The sequence below is a fragment of the Leptodactylus fuscus genome, chromosome 2 (genome assembly GCF_031893055.1).
Source record: "Leptodactylus fuscus isolate aLepFus1 chromosome 2, aLepFus1.hap2, whole genome shotgun sequence".
Lineage (NCBI taxonomy): Eukaryota > Metazoa > Chordata > Amphibia > Anura > Leptodactylidae > Leptodactylus > Leptodactylus fuscus.
In genome coordinates, this window is record NC_134266.1 from 215,153,198 (window position 1) to 215,170,294 (window position 17,097).

The following is a 17,097-nucleotide window of genomic DNA, read 5'->3' on the forward strand; positions in this document are numbered from 1 at the left end:
ACTTCGGTATATGGGAATGTATAGGACGTCTTTTTTATGGGACCAGGTGTACTTTTTAGTTATACCATTTTAGGGAATGGCTATTGCTTTGATCACTTTTTATTCAAATTATAATACTAGGCAAAACAGTGAAAAACGGCGGTTTGGCACATTTGATTTCCTTTTCCCGCTAGAGTATTTACCATAAAATATTCTTATAGATTTGTAGACCGGGCATTTTTGGGAACAGGATTACCTAATGTGTATGTGTTTCACAGTATTTAAGTACTTTTATATGTGTTCTTGGGAAAGGGGGCGTGATTTGAACATTTAATATTTTTTCTTTTTCTTTTTTTTTTTACTTTTTAAAAATTTTTTTGCATTTATTGCAAAAAAAACAGCAGTTCTATTGCAGAGTACATTGAGTAGCCTACAATAGAGACTATTCAATGACAGGCCTGGGAGCCTTCACAAGGTTCCTGGCTGCCATAGCAACAGAATGTCGGCTCTGGAGCTTGCACTGGGTGCTGGCAATCCCCAGCAAAATAGCAGCGCCCAGGCGCCGATGCTAAAATGGTGCCTCAGTCAACTTTGACCGAGGCACCCGAGGAGTCAATGCCTGCGATCAGTGTGGGTACCGATCGCAAGCTTTAGCACCCGGGTATGGCTATCATAAGGTTGCTGCTCGGACTAAGTCATCACGAGATTAAATGGAAGATATGTAGACCATGCTCATCCTGTGGGAGCAAAACTTACAAACATAATAATAGAAAATGCTCATTGCAATGGTTAATAAACCATGAACAAGTCTTAGGGTCCAAATCCAAATAGAAATGTCAAGCTGGGGGCATACATGAGAGACTTTCTGATTCTCTTGAGACAAAAAAGGAGCAGGAAATGCCTGAGTAGTTCTTTGAAGTCCTGGATACTTGGGTTACGTGGTTGACCAGTTGATCTCTATTAATAGGCATAGGCACAAAAGGCCTGGTGATACTGTTGTACTGTTGGCAGTGGATCTTCTAAGCCACAGTCTCACTGGCGCTGGTTAAACCGAAGTGTATTGTCTAAGGTATTCCTTGGTATTTCCCCTGGTATAGGGATGTGGATTTTACTACAGGAAATCTACTGGGTGGGGATCCCTGTAGTAGTCTTCAGTTGGTGTAGCAAAGTGTGGTCAGGATCTCGCTAGCTGTTAATAGTAGTCAGCAAAAAACATTACATGTAGGTCAAAGCCAGGAACAAAACCAGGGTCAATTACCAGAGAGGTACAACAAGAACCAAATTGAGGTTAGGGACTAACGCTAAAGTATTACAATAAAATAAATGGATAAGTTTGTTCCCAGGAAAGCAATGTATATACACACACCTGAAGCTATAAAAAAAATGTTCTGCTGGTCAAGTGTTATATCAAAGAGTTTTTAGTCTTTAAAATTCTTCAAGTAGATTCGTAAATCCCAAATCTCATGAAAAAAAGATTACAAAGAAAGTAAAAAATTTCAATGTCACATTTTTTACACTATGATCCTCCTGTCTGACCTTTTTCAATATGTCCAACACGCCCGACTGGTCACTCTGACCTTCTCCAAAGTATTCTGGTCCAAATCTCCTTTCAATCATTAATAAAATCTAGTTAATGCTGGACAAAAAAGACTGAAGAAGCTGCACATAGTGTGACACTACACAAGCAATTAAAACCGCAAACACTTTATTATACTCTCAGAAAACTCATATACTCCCAGGATAAAAATCAGCTCATCTATATATCCACAACAAATAACCCACCAGACTTTGGTTCCTCCATATCAATTAACTACCGAAAAGTGCTACAATGGAGTTTTTTTCCTCCTTTGTGATCTTATACCATGAGGATAGGGAGGTATACCGTATATACTCGAGTATAAGCCGACCCGAATATAAGCCGAGGCCCCTAATTTTACCACAAAAAACTGGGAAAACTTATTGACTCGAGTATAAGCCGATGGGGGGAAATGCAGCAGCTGCTGGAAAATTTCAAAAATGAAAATGGTCGGAGTTTTTGGGTGCAGTAGTTGCTGGAGAAGGGGAGGGGGTGTTTTGGTTGTCTGTCTGCCCCTTCCCTGGGTTTTTTCCCCCACTTGGAATTCAGCCTGGCTGAATATAGGGTATTTAGGATTGAGTGATTTAGAACTTTTATTTACTTTATTATATTTTTTTAAAGCTTTTTTTTCCCACTATTTTATGGGAGATTCTATATATTACTATTGCGGATGGTCATAGACAACCCCTCCCAAAAAAAAAAATATATATATATATGTATATTTTGCTTGACTCGAGTATAAGCCGAGGGGGGCTTTTTCAGCACAAAAACTGTGCTGAAAAATTCGGCTTATACTTGAGTATATACGTTAAATCTACTTGAGGAGTTAAATAAAAACCAAAAACATACAAGACAATTTTTTTGTTTGTTTTTAGAGCTAAAACATATGCTGAAAAAATGGGTCAGGAAAGAATCTGCATGGAAATGCATTATTAAAAAAGCAAGGTCTGACAAACTCATGTAGCACACTTGAATAAAAACAGAACTCAGATCAAAAATATATAGGCATATGTAGCTAAAAAAAAAAAAAACGCTCTGAAAAAAAAATTGCAAAGATAGATAAAAATGCTGCCGAAAAGAGAGTGAAAATGAGGCAGATAAAAACGCAGTAAAAATGCATTGACTTTAGCATTTTTTGCACTATTTTAGCACTGTCTAGCATTTTTTCATCCTGCCATGTACAGTGGCTTGCAAAAGTATTCATACCCCTTGAACTTTTTCACAAAATTTGTCACCTTACAACCTCAAACCTAAATGTATTTTATTGAGATTTAAGTCATAGGCCAAAACAAAGTAAAAGATAATTGTGAAGTGGAATGAAAATAGTACATGGTTTTGAAAATTTTAATCAAACAAAAATCTGAAAAATGAGACATGCAAAAGTATTCAGCCCCCTGTCCTCTGATGCCGCTAAATAAAATCCAGTGCGCATAATTGCCTTCAGAAGTCACTTCTTTAGTTAACAGAGTCTAACTGTGTGTAATTTAGTCTCAGTATACATACGCCAATTCTGTGAAGGCCTTAGGCCTGGTTCACATCTGCATTCAGTAATCTGTTCAGGGAGTCCGCATGCGGACCCCCCCACTGAATACCAAACGCATTGACAAGCAGAGAACTAAAGCACACAGACCCCATAGATTATAACGGGGTCCATGTGCTTTCTGCGTGTTGTCCGCACGGAACATGCAGACAGAAAAGTACTTCACGATCTACTTTCATGTCCGCATGACTCATGTGGACAGGGCATGGAAAGCATACAGACCTCCTTATAGTCTATGGGGTCCATATGCTTTCACTGCTCACCACTTGCCAATGCATTCGGTATTCCATTCGGGGGGTCCCCATATAGAGTCTATGTGGACTCCCCGGACAGATTACCGAACTCAGATGTAAACCAGGCCTTAGTGGTCTGTTAGAGAACACCAGTGAACAAACAGCATCATGAAGACCAAGGAACTCACCAAACAGGTCAGTGATAAAGTTGTGGAGACGTTTAAAGCAGGTTTAGGTTATAAAAACATATCCCAAGCTTTGAACATATCAAGGAGCACTGTTCAATACATCATCCAAAAATAGAAAAAGTATTACAACTGCAAACCTACCAAGACATGGCTGTCCACCTAAATTGACACATCAAGCAAGGAGAGAACCGGTCAGAGAAGCTGGCTAGAGGCCCATGGTCACTCTGGAGGAGCAGCAGAAATCCACATCTCAGGTCAGAGAATCTGTCCACAGGACAACTAGAAGTTGTGCCCTCCACAAATCTGGCCTATATGGTAGAGTGGCACGATGAAAACCATTGTTGAAAGAAAAACATGAGAAGTGCCATTTGCAGTTTGCAACAAGTCATATAGGGGAAGCAGCAAACATATGGAAGAAGGTGCTCTGGTCATATGAGACCAAAGTTGAACTTTTTGGCCTAAATGCAAAGTGCTATGTGTAGCAGAAAAGTAACACTGCTCATCCCCATGAACACACCATCCCCACTGTGACACACCACCCCTGACTATACGGACAAAAGTATCATGACACACCATGTACTCACTGAATTCAGGTAATTAATTCAGTCCCATTGCCAAAAGTAAAGAAAATCCAGCCCTTACACCTACATACAGTCACAAACGTTTGTGGAAGAATGGGTCGTTCTAAAGAGCTCACTGAATTCCAGCGTAAACTGTAGTAAGATGTCACCATTACAAATTTGTATAAATTTCTTTCCTCGTAGACAATCCACAATCAGATGTGAGTGGTGTTGCTGAAAAGTGGAAGTTAAGAGCCACAGCAACATAGCCATAGAGAGGCATGCTACAGAGTTAGTAAGTGCTGACTGCATAATAGTTCACACTGGCATTCAAGTTTCCATTTATGGGGTCCATTTAGGGACACCCCTCTGAACGGAAACCTAATCCGCTTAAAAAAGTGTTTACCTGCAGAAACCTATGGACCCCATAGACTATAATAGGGTCCGCTGGGTTTCCGCCCGAAAAATGCAGAGAGAAAAGTCCTGCTTGCAGAATGACGGAATGCCCAAACAGGCAACAAGCACAGGTGTGAATACAGCCTTAGGCTAAGACCGACAGGATGATACACAGTGCTAAAGCGCTGCAAGAAAAACCGCAGTGGGAACGCATCCCGGTTCATCCCGCAGCGCTTTGAACAGAAAGTTCACAGAGTTTTCCTCTGCAGACTTTCTGTTACAATTATATCTATGGGAAACCGCAGTGTGTCCGCACTGCGGTTTTACATGCAAATATTCACATGAATCCCATGTACTATGCAGTTACTGTAAAACACCTCGATTTCTCTTGCAGCGTTTCCACTGCGGCCAAATCGCTGTGTTTCCAGCCCATGGGGCCCTGGCCTAATTCCACTAAATGTGTGTCTTATACTCCACCCTCTAGAAGACTGTAAGCAGTTTGCTGAACTGCACTTAAACAGGGTATAAGCTTTGAGAGTACAATGTAGATAGGTAAGATATTGCTCTTGCTCTTCACGTAGTTACATACATATATGTGGTGAAGCTGCAGACAGGTCCTCCAGTTTACATATAAGGAACAATTTTAATATTAACAGGAAAAAATGTCTCTTGTATAATTGTAAAGGTTCTGTAAGGGTGACGTCATATTTTATCATCCTAATAATAGCAAAATGTTACCATTCCATATACACATTGGACAATTGCCTTAAAATGTAAAAGTACACATAAGAGCTAGAGGCATACACCGCCACATAGAAAGCAGATCAGTTTATCATGTGGATAGATGGCAGCTCCAGGACCTCTTAGTCACTTCTCATTAATCCATTTCATTTGAGCTTTCACATCGGTGGCTGGACTCTGAAAAGGGAACTGTGTCATGTGTTGCATCCTGTATTTAACAAAAAAAAGACCAACAGGAAGTGCTGGGATTGGTAGCCAGAAAAAAGGACTGTTTTTAGAGAGAGGAAACTAAAGACATTAAAAAGCCATGACGCGGGTGTGCATAGTTATAATGAAAACCATGAGCAGGCACTGAAAGAAACTTCCAGCTGGAAGAAGGAATCACAGACGAAAGCTGAGGAACAAAACCTAAATGGATGAATAAGGCTTTTTAATGATCTACCTCCCAGTTCCAGCTGCTCTTGTCGCTCCTCAAGCCTTGGGCAGGTAACGTACACTAAAGTTGTCTTTTCCTCAGACCCCATATCTCTAATGTCTCGGCTCTGACTTGTAGACTGGACAGCTGCCCTCTTCTTACAATCTTTCCTTCTTCATTGTAGTGTGACGGACATGATAACACACTGCCCGTATCTATCTGCTGGCAGCCTCTCAGTATATATACAGATATCATTATCATATGCCTTGTGTAGTGATACATCTATATATAGAGAGACGTTGATATATATGAAATGTGTATGGATAGTTGCTTTCCTTCTTAAACTTTTTATTACGATATGTTCTCCCCTCGGCCCACACACAAGGCTGAATAAAAGCATATTTGGGGACGGATTCCTGTTTTTACAGGACGGGGTACGATTTTGTCCATAATGTATAACTGTGTCATAATGTGCCGTACGCTTTTCAAGAAGTTTGTTCTTATTAAGCGGAAAGGATAAGAATCCCTGATGATATTCTTCTCACAGGCCACGATCACACATATAAGGAGTCTGTAGTGTAGAGAAATTACACCACTACAAAAGATATATTACCAGACCTGTTCCTACAAAGCTATACCTCTATTATTATTATTATTATTGTTTATTTATATAGAACCATTAATTCCATGGTGCTTTACATTTGGGGGTTACATACAGTACACAAAATATACAGGTAGATATAATACTAACAATGACCGACTGGCACAGTGGAGTAGAGGGCCCTGCCCGCAAGGGCTTACAATCACATGTAATGCAATTTGTTGCCATTAAATATAGAAAAATCACAGCGAACACAGTATCGACTGCCACAGGTTTAGTATATTGTGTCTTTACTAGTTATGTAATAAAACACATTGGGCATATTTTCGCAGTATTTTGGTGCTGCCTAACAGACATGGGCTGAATGCTTTAGTGAGTGGGCAGATAATTTGCACATGAAATAGTTAAATCATCGATAATTCCCACATCATAGAAACTTTTGTTTTATCATCACTTCTTAACTTGAATATTATACGTTTTCTAGTATTCTGCCCTGACTCTGGCTCATAATATAAAACATCTATTATTTATTATGCTTACTTATATAGCACCATCCTATTCCGCAGCGCTTTACAGACATTGACAGTCACTGTCCCATATAGGGCTCACAATCTAAATTCCCTATCCGTATATCTTTGGTGTGTGGGAGGAAACCGGAGTACCCGGAGGAAACCCACGCAAAACACGGGGAGAACATACAAACTCCTTGCAGATGTTGTCCTTGGCAGGATTCGAACCTGGGACTCCAGTGCTGCAGTGCTAACCACTTAGCCACCGTGCAGCTATATGATAATGTGTATTTTATGGTCCCTACATTGTAGACAAAACACCAAGGGCGCTAATTTCAGAACCCAATGGTATAACAAGTAATATTTGGTAATGGTATATATGCTGTACTCTCCATTTCTTACTAATTTTAGAGACTTTTTGCTGCTCATCTGACAAGAGGTGTTTTAAGATGCAACAGGGTGCCCAAAAAATTTGCCATAAATTTCAGGACTTTTTGTGTCTCAAAGAAAAAGTAGGTGATATACCAGGGGGTACCCAAATGTGTCCAGAAAAGTTGTTTTAGAAGCGTGTATTTATTTTTTTTGTACAAAATTCCTTCAATGCTCTTTCTGTCAATTAGTCAAGAGCCGCGGCACAAACTCTGCAGCGACCCGTGACATGCCCAAATCCTCCGATAAAACTTACTCCAGACAACTCTTCGAGTTCCTCAATGGTTCGTCGTCGATCTTCACGCACAAGCTCGTTGATTTTTTGGACACTTTCGTCCGTTCGGGAAGTTGACGGACGTCCAGAACGCGGTTGATCATCAATTGACATTTTACCATTTTTAAAGCGGGTGAACCACGAATAAACTTGAGCTTGACACATAGCGTCATCCTTGTAAGCGGTCTTCAACATTTGACCGGTTTCCGATGCTTTTTTTCCCGAGCAGAAAGCAAAACAGCCGTGCGCTGCTCATAAAACTTCTCCATGTAGAAAAACGACGGCTGGACAAAACAGCTCTTGCAAGAAAATTCACTGCGGGTAGACGAAACCTTCCGCATCAATGCCGCTTGGCACACTGACTGAGAAGGCGTGGTTGAACAAATAATTAGCTGCAGAATCGCGTACTACGAAAACTACGCGCGCAGCAGCCTCATTCTGGAAAATTTTGGGTCCCCCTCGTAAACATAGACTACACCTCACCTAAAGATGTAACAGATTTATCATCCAGCTTCAACCACTGTGATAAATCTGTTGTGGTTTAACACTGTTTAGTCCAAGTGCACCACCAAACTATTAGCTTTTTATCTTTTTTTGTTGTAGGTTTTGCGTTTTTTTTTTTACTTAGCCAAAGCCAGGAATTTATTGAGCAGAAGTATAAGCAATTCTTATATATTTCCCATTCCTTTTGTAGCCATTCTTGGCTTTGGCTCCAAAAACTGCATCAAAATCAGCAACAAAAAAGTTGTGTTTCCATAACGTGGGACCTTAACTTTAGACAGTGTTAGTGTATCTGCCCGTCTATATGGAGCTCCTGAATCTTCTCCACAGGCAGATATTGGGGAAAAGAAGGATTGGGTATGTTGCATTCCAGCATGCTCTCTTCTCTGTCCCCATTAGAGGTACAAGAGATGTCTGGTCTCATCCCACTCTGTTCTTCTATACGGTATGTATTAATCATGAAGGCTCAGCCAAATGGGATGAGATAAATCATCAGCCAACAGTTATATCATGCTTATGGCTACCTTTAGCCTTTTGATATATTGTGGAAAAATAGGTGTTGAATAACAAATACTGGATTCTATAGCAAGAATATACTAAACAGTTGCTAAACCAAAAATATAATTGTCTATTCTGTCGTTCATTACCCAATGCTGCCCCTATACAATCAGCTATCGGCAGCCAAAATGGCTGATTTTGTCCGACGATCCGCCTTAAAAATATGGTATACATCCGTGCTTGATATTTTCAGACAGTGTTTGCCCAAAAATATCTTAAGGGATAATCAACTAGTCTTGGCCAATCTTCAGCCAATTTGCACAGACTTAGACTTACAGCTTTTTTTTTACCCCCATCAGACAGTTTACTTGTTAGTGTTGATAGATCCCATCATCGATCAGATGGGCTTAACTACTTAACCACTTCACTTAGGAAGAAGCTTCTTCCAAGATTGTTGGGGAATAATATCTGCAGTAGATAAGCCACTGCTATATATAGTCACAGAATAATGGACGAAATGTCTACAAATCTTAATGTAATAAAAACCTGTACTATGGGTTTTAAAGAGAACCTTTCATCACTTTTGGGCACATGCAGTGTTATATACTGCTGGAAAGCTGACAGTGCGCTGAGTTCAGCGCACTGTCGGCTTTCCCGATCCATGCCCGGTGTAAAGCGCTATCGGTCCCGGGACCGTAGGGCTTTACAGTCAGAAGGGCGTTTCTGACCATTAGCCAGAGACGTCCTTCTGCCTCGCGGCGCCAATCGCGCTGTGCTGTGGAGCCAGGAGGAACGCCCCCTCCCTCTGCTCACACAGCTCGTCCATAGACGAGTATTATCAGGAGAGGGAGGGGGCGTTCCTCCCCGCTCCACAGCACAGCGCGATTGGCGCCGCGAGGCAGAAGGACGTCTCTGGCTAATGGTCAGAAACGCCCTTCTGACTGTAAAGCCCTACGGTCCCGGGACCGATAGCGCTTTACACCGGGCACGGATCGGGAAAGCCGACAGTGCGCTGAACTCAGCGCACTGTCAGCTTTCCAGCAGTATATAACACTGCATGTGCCCAGATATGGTGAAAGGTCCTCTTTAAGCCTTATTTACATGCTTTGAATTCATGGGTGTCTGCTGTCCATGTTCACTATAGGCAGCACACAGTCCTATTGATTTTCAATGCCATCATTTATATGTGGGTCGACATGTCCATTCTGGTCCATGTTTCATTAAATTCCTATTAAAGGGAGTTCAGATTAGTTTATCTGATCCAGCAGACTCCTGATTATTTAGACCTGGTTCCGACCCCTGGGTCACATGATCTGGCCCCCAAGGTCTCACATGTAATTACTGTGCTATGGGAACTAGCTTTGCTATAGTTACCCAGACCCCATAGCATAGGTAATTAATTAGCTGTGAGACCAGGTAGAAGGAAAGGGGCAGAGCAACCTGAGGGTGAGAATACTGGTTCAGATCACACGACCCAGAGGGCAGAATCAACAAAGTATCCTCCAAAAATAGATATTAGGTCAAATTACGGGGGTATGAAAAAGCAATTCCTGTTATATCAATTGTGACCAAAAGCTATTTGTCTTTCAACTTTATGCAGGGATCCTCCTAACTTATTGCACAGAGCATGTATTATGTACGGGGTGGGGGTAGGGGAGTACTGGAAGATCTTATTTAGAACACTCTACCATGACCATGTGCATATGGGATTTTTGCTTTCGTAAAAGTTATACTGTCATCTGGGAAGAAATAATTCTAGAAGATGGCTATCAACAGCAGACTTGCGTAAGACAGACACATATGGGAATTGTTGTAGATTAGTCAGTAAAGCAGGCCAGTAATACACCCATTGCTCACATGTAAACCATTTCAGGCTGTAAATATTTTAGGGAATGTATTGTCCACAAGTTCTGCTCCCTACAGTGAACATAGTACATTGCTGGCAGTGTAATAGCTTTCACATGTTTTACATTTTAATTCTAGACTCTATTGCTGATCTACTGGATGACGCTGCCAAAACTCTCAGTTTTCTGCTGTAAAACCACTATTGTTCATTCCAGATTGAGAAATTATAGCATCTACCCATAAATGTTCAGCAGATTCAAGGGGAATTTACTAACCCGCGTATATCAGTTTTCTGACGTAGATTGACATAAATGTGACACATATTTGGTGTACGGCGCTTGCAGTCCAGCCTGGTGTAGACTTCAGCTCTGGCTCACAGAAATATTTGGGGCCTGGAGCTTCTTAATAATTCAGGCACTATTAGCACCAGCAGGGTAAAGGATTACAAATGGTGTACACAACGCCACTATTAATAAATTCCCCCCACCCTGTATATAAAAGGACACACGCGAGAAACACTTATTAGGCCTCAGTGATGGTAAAACAAAATAAGGAGAGAAGACTACACCGAGGTAAAGTATAATGGAAAGATTTGCACCCATTTTGTATTTTCAACTCGGTCCTAGTTTTGACTGTTGCAAAACACTGGCATGTGAATAAAGCCTAAATGTGCGTGCCAGTCTAGCACTTGGTATAGGCGAAATGTGCATCGGGGCGTCCTCCATCTTGGTGGGTTTGTACTGGGGGTTTCTTCATATATTGTTGGGGCTTTCTTTTTCCCCACATAGGACATACATAAGTGTTTTTTGCACATTGTGCTTGCTCATATCGATTATGATTGCTACTATGAGGGCAAATATAGCTTCCTTTCATTAGTACTTCCCTTTTTTTCTCCTTGTCCACCTTATACAGGTATATTTTTATTAACATCAATATGTGTGATTAATAACTATGAAATGTACTTAATGTCCCACGTTGTATATGCTTTTTGCATGTGTGTAGTCATACTTTCTTTGGTTTTCTTTAATGGTTTAGGATTGTAAAATGAAATTCTTCCTCTCTGATCCACATAGACTGTACAGCTTGTGTAGCTTAAAGAGGACCTTTCATCAAATCGGGCACATGCAGTTTTATATACTGCTGGAAAGCTGACAGTGCGCTGAATTCAGCGCACTGTCGGCTTTCCCGATCCGTGCCCGGTGTAAAGCGCTATCAGTCCCGGGACCGTAGCGCTTTAGTGTCAGAAGGGCGTTTCTGACTGTTAGCCAGGAACGTCCTTCTGCCTCGCGGCGCCTATCGTGCTGTGCTCTAAGACTGGGGAAGAACGCCCCCTCCCTCTGCTCACACAGCTCGTCCATAGACGAGTATTATAAGGAGCGGGAGGGGGCGTTCCTCCCCAGTCTTAGAGCACAGCACGATAGGCGCCGCGAGGCAGAAGGACGTTCCTGGCTAACAGTCAGAAACGCCCTTCTGACACTAAAGCGCTACGGTCCCGGGACCGATAGCGCTTTACACCGGGCACGGATCGGGAAAGCTGACAGTGCGCTGAATTCAGCGCACTGTCAGCTTTCCAGCAGTATATAGAACTGCATGTGCCCGATCTGATGAAAGGTCCTCTTTAAGTAGTCCTTTAAAATAAATAAAGGAATTGTCCAAATTGGACCTGCTGTAAGCATCAAGTTATACAGTAAAAAAGTCGTATAAGGCCATAATCACATAGCTGTAAGATGGGCACATGTCAAAGTCCATATCATGCTGCATCCCTGTAACGTAAGCGGGCCATATACACTAGAAATGGCAGATATTGAGTGTTTGCACATAAACCTACACACTTTCATCCCATACAGCTGCCCATCAAGTAAAGTTGGTCACAACTAAAATCGGTTACGTTGGATTTTTCGGCCATCTACCTACTGTAATTGTGTATGGGGTAGACCTGACAGACCTGTTGACGGCTTGTGTATTGTGGGCATGGGTTTGTACAGTTTTACAGGGATCTAAGTAAGATCATTAGAGCCTCAAGGTTTCAGTTTTTACACCATGACCCTCAGCTTGTCCACCAGTGAGGCATTCCCTTCTCCATATCTAGACTGTAAGGCTAGCTGTACACGACTGAGATTCACCCATGAAACTCCGTTTGTGTGTTGGCTACAGTTACTGGCTTAAACTTCATGCTGGGAGCAGAACTCCTGCCATGAAAGATAACTAGGATGCTAGGAGTCCCGCTCCCAACATGAAGATAAAGCTGGCTAACACACGGGCTGAGGTTGTGTGCAGCTAGCCTTAAAGCCATGGCTGGCAATTACATGCCAAGGTACACGTATTTACATTAATGGGTGGCAAGGTGTTGTCCAAATGTGGTTGCCGCATCATGTGTCTATACTCTTATCACATATACATAGCCTTAATAAAGCTCCATATTTGGGTAACATTCTCATTATTTTCTATCATTTACATCTGTAAACAGGTAGAAGCGTCCATAGAAGCGTGATAGCATTTCCGCATTTTCTAAATGTTCTGGAAACATTTCAAAACAATTCCAAACAAAGAGGAATAACACAAACTATATATAACTTCTTATGATAAAACATAATTTGATATAATAGAAAACACAAAGAGCATTTTGGTAATGCACAGTACAGTAAATGTCTATCGCCCATCAGTCAATGGTTTGGAAATCCCCAAACAATCCTATATCAGAAATCAAATAATGAGCAAACATTTTCAAGGATCAAATGCAGAAGTAAGCACAAGGGTGTCTGTTAGGTCTAAAATGTCTCCCAAACCAAATTATAATGACCTATAGGGTCCATTAATAGAAGCAGAAACATACTGCTGCAGCCACAAACCTATGAAACAACTTATGTCAGCCTGAAAGTGTATCGGGTGAACCTGATTTTCAAGACTTGTCTATAGTCAGCTATACAACGGTCTGTCTGCCCCTTATCAGCCTTTTTTAGGCAAATATGTACTTACAGGCTATATATAACAAGATGGAGAAAGATCTCACATAGATATATTGCAATGTTTCGTGTGTTCATGTGTTAGAATGAAAAATGCAAAGATGTCTGATCATCGGTACACTCAGATCGTGCATAGACAGTGTATGAGTACAGAGAGCCCCATAGTATGATTGCTTCTGCAGCATAAAGTAGTTGTTGCCTGCCCACACTCCTTTCTTATCCCTTGAACATAAGAGAAGCAGAACTTGTCTGGACTCTTCCTCTCTTCACTAATTGGGGGATGAAAATGGGGTCAAACCAAGCCGGGGCCCTTCTTCTCCATGGGGCCAAAGGTATAGAGAATATAAAAAATAAACCTCACACTACACAAGAAAATTCACAAATTGTATGTCTTCGGGCACACTAAATGGGACCCTAAACAGTAAGGTCCTCCATTGTGTATATAGTCATAGATGAAAGTACCATCTCTCTTGTAAAGGAAGGTAGGTCTTAGGAATTATACAGACTGCTGCTGCAGGTTCAGGTTGGAGTAGATAAACTGAAGCATAGTGACCATTTGTGTTACATGACCTGAACCAAAATATGTGAATGGATTTGATAAAATGGGTGATCCTGTTCTTTACCAAATGAAAGAACTATAATACAGGGCTACATTCAACACTCTGCAGGATTCACAGGTTAAAAGCGTCAACATTTCTTGTTCGCTCTGTTTGCAAAGAGTAATAGCTGCATTTTGTAAGCTATAGATTTTATACTCTGCCTGTACACTACCCTGTAACCCTCCTGTTATATTAGACTCCGTTCTCACGGAGTAACGCGCCGCTCATTTAGACACATATACACGTGTCAGAGTGCGGCGCTTCAAAACAGATCCCATTGATTTCAATGGATGCCGGCTTATGCATGCTACACATTGAAATCAATGGGAAGCTTTGTAACCCATTGAACAAATGGGAGGTTCGCCCATTCCCAAACTGATCAGTTTTTATTTAACATGAATTCAGTGCAGACAAATGGTCATCAGTTTCCATCTGCTTTCAACAGATTTTAGGATCAATTATTTTTTTTTATCCCCAATACTGGTTAAATTGATGATCAAAATGTGATATGATCGGCCCCTTTATTTGCATATTGCTTGTAGGGAGCCTCCTTCCAAAAGGAGGCGCTAGATCAAGTTCTCCTTTTTCCACCAAGTAGGACTTATTTCCATATTCATTTAGACACCTTAAGAGTAAGGCCTCACATAGAGGGCTGCAGCATAAAAGTGCTGTAGGAAGAACTGCGACAGCAACGCATCACAGTTTTTCCTGCAGCGCTTTTCACAGAAAGTTCATAGAGATTTCCCCTGTGGATTTTCTTCTTCCATTATACCTATAGGGAAACTGCCAGGTTTTTCATAGGTATAATTGACATGCTGCGATTTCCAAAACTGCAACGGTTTTGAAAATGGCAGTGTGTCCGCTGCACGTATTTTTCCACAATGTGTGGATGGGATTTGCTCTAATCCCATCCACTTTGCAGCGACTGTAAAATGCTGCACTTTTTTACCGAAGTGTTTCCACCATGGCGATTACACCATGTGGTGCCCCGGCCTAAGGGATGTGCCTGACAACCAGCAGAGTTTTGCATGGAGTGGAAATTCTAGAGACTGGTGGGGGAAGGGGAGAGAGAAAAAACATAGCAAGTGTGATTTTAGCCTAATATACACTGTAACACCTGAATATCAAATGCAAGTATTAGGTATTCGTGTGAATCAGATTATGTGCAGTTCATGTGCAATACAAACATAATAATTAGGATATTATCAAAGTCATAATTAGATCTGTAAATTTCAGCTAAGTCTACTTATCTACGGTAATTCACAGATAGCAACAGATTTTTTCTACGCTGCAAATTGTACAGAAAAAATAAAATGAAGTAAAAACATCAACAAGGAATTGAAGATTTACTGTATTATTAAAGGTGTTAGAATTTACATTTGCATAGAACTAGTAATAAAGGGGTTGTTTTAACATGTTATTTTTGTTAAGGAACTAATGCATTCACACAGAGTATTTTGGGCAGGGCGGGGACGCAGGTAGCGGGAAAGAGGGGGGGCCGAGGCGCAGCAGCAAGGCCGTTGCCTCCCGACCCACCATCCTGTAGGAGGGGCCCGCCGCAGCAGCAAGGAAAGGGACGTGGGGGGCCACGGGTCGCGCTGCAGGTGGTTCGTGCCAGGGTCAACGGGGCTGCGGAGGAAGTCGCAGGTAGGAGGGGACAACAAACTGAGGGCAGAGATGGGGGAACAAGAAATATAAGCAGTTCACCGCCACCGCCAACCCGTAGACGAAGTCGCGGGTAACTGCTAGTTGCTTCTAATTCACTGATATGATGTTGTTAGGGATAGTTATTGACACAGTGAATACACCTTTTTTGTGTCAAAGTAAAACCTTGCTGTTAATAAAATGATCTTCTAAGCCATATGCAAATGAGTTGTTGGTATATTCAGTAAACAGACCACAATAGAAAAAAGTATTCCAACAGATAGTCACTTTCTGGGTGCCACAAACAACTAATTTGCAATACATATCAAAAAAATATTTTATCAGCAGCAACACTGCACATACAAAAAGGTATGATCCCAGTTCTGCTAAGTGCACCTGCAACAGCATATAGGTGGTTTAGAAGGGATTTTGGTGGTGAAAGACTCCCTTTAAAGAGGACGTTTCACCACCTCCAATAGGTCCAAGTATTTGCATCAATTAATAGTTGCTGCTCTACTGATTCTGGCACAAATGGCTTTTTTCCTTAGCCACCACCATTCCTGACCAATCAATGCTGTTAGTTTTGTTGCCTGATATAATATTTAGGCTCTGTACTGTCAGGAGGGTGGTGTCAGGCAGGAGCAGACAAGCTCTGATACTGGCTGCCTCTGATTGGTGCTCTGAGTCACACCCCCTGCCTAACACTGCCCACCTAACATTACTGAGCTTAAGCAGCATATTAAGCACCAAAACTAACTGTGATTGTTGCTTGGAAACGGTGAGGGCTAGAGAGAAAATTCCAACTGTGCTGGAATTAGTGGAGCAGCGCCTATTAGCAGAAGCTATGAACATAAATTGGTGTAGGTGGTGAAAGGTTTTTAAGCCATTAAAGCAGGCTATACACATTAGCCTAATGAAGACTAACATTGCTTTTTATGGGTACCTTGCACTTCTCCCGTGATAGCAGATGTCAAAGGAAAGAGGGACCTGTTAGTTGGATTTCAACATGCCTGATCCCTTCAGGGGATGACAAGCTAAGGCAGAGGGCTCTAGCAGCAGTTTTATCCACTTGCTCCATTCAGACATATGCAAAGTTGACCAAGCATCCATGTGTATAGGAAAGTCTGGAATTATACTGTAGCTGTGAGAAAACACATGTTTGGCGGAAAGCTGTCTAAAGAGTATGGCCAGCTTAAGGCTTAGTGTGTAGGGCTCGGCCATGTGCATGATCCATAAATGTAAGAAATGACAGACAGTATGGTACAATGCTAATAAATGCCTAAAATCCCCCCTTGTGGAAAGTGATAATTTCTGCTGGCATTTCAACATCATGACATTATCCCATGTCACAAAAAATAACATACAGACATAATTCCTATAACTTTAATTGTACACCTAGGTGTGACCAATTGTAATTCCGGACTGAAGTTTTACTATATGAGGGTTCTATAAATACAGTAGGCAAAAAAAAAAAAAAAACATTTGCAACTGCCTAGGAAAGCTTTTCAGATGGAAATGTGACCTTCAGTTTTTGGGACAGGAAGAGTTGCCTTCCCACATCATATCTAGATATTGTGTCCTTCAGGGTAGATCACACAAGAGTTCA

General features: G+C 41.5%; 1 protein-coding gene across 1 annotated transcript in view; it reads left to right on the forward strand.

Annotated features, from left to right (window-relative positions):
* The first annotated feature begins 5,453 nt into the window (after positions 1 to 5,453).
* The window catches only part of ACVRL1 (activin A receptor like type 1), a 64,546-nt gene continuing 52,902 nt past the window's right edge, over positions 5,454 to 17,097 (forward strand). Inside the window, exon 1 of the mRNA XM_075265532.1 lies at positions 5,454 to 5,699. The gene's annotated coding sequence lies outside the window, so the exon portion shown is untranslated. The remainder of the gene's footprint in view (positions 5,700 to 17,097) is intronic.